Source organism: Aethalodelphis obliquidens, unplaced genomic scaffold (assembly GCF_003676395.1).
Source record: "Aethalodelphis obliquidens isolate GAN/ISIS:26980383/991018 unplaced genomic scaffold, ASM367639v1 scaffold4, whole genome shotgun sequence".
NCBI lineage: Eukaryota > Metazoa > Chordata > Mammalia > Artiodactyla > Delphinidae > Aethalodelphis > Aethalodelphis obliquidens.
Genome location: NW_020837948.1, coordinates 65,475,033 through 65,478,891, shown reverse-complemented (window position 1 = coordinate 65,478,891; position 3,859 = coordinate 65,475,033).

Sequence of the window (3,859 nt, the reverse complement as noted above, 5' to 3'; positions counted from 1 at the left end):
CTGTAAAATGAAGATAATATTACTCTATAGGATTGTTATGACAATTAAATGAGTTAATATACGTAAAGCTCTTAGAACTGTGCCTAGCATATAAAAAACTATATCGGTATTGGCTATTAACATTAATATTAATGTTAATAGCCAATACTGAATGTCAACTAGTAGAAAGCTGGTTAAATAACTTACGCCATATCCAAAAATGTTTACACTAAACATCTTCCTTGCTACACACAAAAGATATAGTTAAGTTCACAAAGCCATAAACAGTCATTAACAATTTTTGACTTTTATGCTTAAAAATATTCTAACATTATATAAATATTTGTTTTAAATATACCTTAATTTAGAAATTAAGTGCAAATTGAACTTTCCCTACTTTGTAGAATACTAACCAATAAAATACATTATCAGCATGCAAAATGTGAAAGTCTGTGTGTGTGTATGTATGTGTATATAGATATTCAACAAGTTAGCTGAATGTGCAGCTCAATGTAGCATTAGAATACAAATAAATAAAATCGCTTAAGGGTTTAAATTTATCCTTTCCCCACAATTTGTATCCTTAAATCTACCTTTCTGTAAAGACAACAAGTCAATCTTTTGAGATCCTCAGTTGGTACTACAATTTTGAATCATTTACTAAAGAACAATAGTGCTATATTTAGGGATACTATGGCATACAAGCTTAAAAGATCTAATGCCAAGACCTAATACTAATTAAAGAACCTCATACTATCATTGGAAAAAGAGTAATACACATGAAATCAAGTAACAGAAAATACCCATGTAATTCTAAGCTGTATTCATTTATCCAACACATCATCTTAATGTGTGCTGTTTGTCAGACACTATGGCTCTAGCTGTGTAGGTGAAAAAGTCTCTGTCCTCATGGAGCATACATTTTCACTGAAAAGAGACAATATAAACAAATGGACAACTAAATACCTGATACGATTTCAGGTAGTTAGAAGTGCTATGATGTGGTAAATTATAAAACAAAGACTGCAAGTGCTTTCAGAATTCACAATAGAAGAGATCAAAGAAATCTACCTGTAAGAACGAATGGCTTAGTACAGTGCTCAGTACACAGTACTAACTCCCTAGAATGATAATGATTAAGGCTAGATTTGCTGTGGAGATGCTCTCAAGGCATTAGAAACAAGATTGGAGGCAAGTATGAGCATGTAAAATTTGTGAGACACAAAAGAAACTGGTCTGATTAGAGCAGAAGACAAAGAAGAAACAAGACTTGCAAGGTAGGACGTGTCAAATAATGGGAACCTTTAAAATTTAGGTAAAAAAACTTTAAGAAGTATTTCCTATGGGCAGTTACTTCCTTGTATCTGGGATCCACCTCAAAGCAAAAGTAAAGAAGAGACTTATCTGGTTTGAAATAGGCAACCAGAAGGCTTTCCGTAGGCTTTTGGAAGCAGTGTTTTAAGGAGGGTATTTGACAAGTTACATTTATTGGATAAAACAGAAGAGATTAAGGTTGTAAATTTTACACATAGATCAACGAAACAGAATAAAGAGACTTGAAATAAGCCCACACATATATGGTCAAATAATTTATGACAAATGAGCCAAGAATATATGATGGGAAAAAGACAGTCTCCTCAATAAATGGTGTTGGGAAAACTGGACAGAATGAAACTGGATCACTGTCTTACACCATACACAAAAATTAACTCCAAATGGTTAAAAGACTTGAATGTAAGACTTAAAACCGCAAGACTTCTAGAAGAAAACATAAGTGGTAAGCTCCTTGACATCGGTCTTGGTAATGATTTTGGGGGTATGGCAAGAAAAGCAAAAATAAACAAGTAGGACTATATCAAACTATAAAGCCTCTGCACAGCAAAGGAAACTATTAAGAAAATGAAAAGGCAACCTATGAATGTGAGAAAATATTTGCAAATCATATATCTGATAGGAGGTTACTACCCAAAATGCATAAAGAACTCATACAACTCAATACCAAAAAGCAATCTTATTTAAAACTGAAAAGATCTAAACAGACATTGTTGCAAAGAAGACATACAGATGGCCAACAGTTATGTGAAAAGGTACTCAACACCATCAAGTAAATGCAAATCAAAACCACAATGAAATATCACCTCACACCTGTTAGAACGGCAATTATCAAAGATAAGAAAAAACAAGTGTTGGCCAGGATGTGGAAAAAAAGAGGATCCCCTGTTCACTGCTGGTGAAAATGTAAATTGGTATGGCCACTATGGGAAATTAATGAAGGTTCTTCAAAAAGGTAAAAATAGAACTACCATATGATCCAGCAGTTCCACTTCTGGGTGTTTATCCAAAGAAAACAAAAACACTAATTCAAAAAGAAACATGCAGTCCCATGTTCATTGCAGCATTATTTACAATAGCCAAGATATGGAAACAACCTAAGCGTCCATCAACTGATGAATAAAGAAAGTGTAATACAGACATAACAAATGGATAGGTAAATTTTATCCAGCCATAAAAAGGAATGAAATCTTGTCACTTGCAACAATAAGGATGGACCTTGGGGGTGTTATGCTAGGTGAAATAAGTCAGACAGAGAAAGACGTACCACATGATCTCACTTATATGGGGGACCTAAAAAAAAAAAAAAAAGCCAAGCTCAGAGATACAGAGAACAGATTGGTGGTTGCCAAAGATGGCAGGGGTGGGGGCGAATGGGTGAAGAGGGTTGAAAGGTACGAACGTAAAATAAGTAAGTCATGGGAATATAATATACAGCATGGTGACTACAGTTAATAATACTGTATTGCATATTTACAAGTTGCTAAGAGAGGAGACATAAAAATTTCTCACCACAGGGGGAAAAAAACAATTCTGTAACTATGTATAGTAATGGATGTTAACCAGACTAACTGTGGTGATCGTTTCGCAATATATACAAATATTGAATCATTATGCTGTACACCTAAAACTAATATAACATATGCCAATTATACCTCAATTTTTTTTTTTTTCTTTTACGGTACGCGGGCCTCTCACTGTTGTGGCCTCTTCCGTTGTGGAGCACAGGCTCCAGACGCGCAGGCTCAGCGGCCATGGCTCACGGGCCCAGCCGCTCCGCGGCATGTGGGATCTTCCCGGACCGGGGCACGAACCCGTGTCCCCTGCATCGGCAGGCGGACTCTCAACCACTGCGCCACCAGGGAAGCCCCTCAATTTTTTTTAATGGTAAATTTTGTGTTTTTACCACAATAAAAAAAATTTTTTTTGTTTTTTTTAAAGAAGAGAGTTTAAGTCCAGAAAGCCATTAAGAGATGGAAACCTAGACCAGAATGAAGTCAGAAGGGTGAATGGTCCTGCCTGGGCCACATAGGTTACCAGCCATGACTGGTTTTCTGCCCCATCCCTCCCCACCCCCTACGCCCCACGACCCACAGTAACAAGCGCTCACTACCTTCTTCAGAGACTGTGTGAAAGAAACAAGAAGCTCAGGAAAAAAGACATGTTTGGAGCACCTGAAGGGAAGCCCGCAAATAAACCAATTCTTTCAATTCCCCACCCCTGTGTCTCTCTGTCCTAACAGGTGGGATTCTAGAGCCGGAAAAGAACGGGACTCAAGGCCTGGCTAGACGTTAGGTATTCAGTTCCTCGGAGGTAAGGGTCCCACCACTGGGGCTGCAGCTCCATACCCTGGGAGTTGCCAACCCCGGAGCAAGTTTCAACTGTTATGGCGCTCTCCCCGGCGCATCGCTTACCACCACGCAGAGACCCGGACTTCAGGTCCTCTCAGCCTACCGGAGACGCGGCTCTGCGGCCGAGGACTCGCGCGCGCTGATTTCTGATTGGTTCTGCTCCCAGCCAATCCCGGAACTTGCTCTGCCGCTGACAA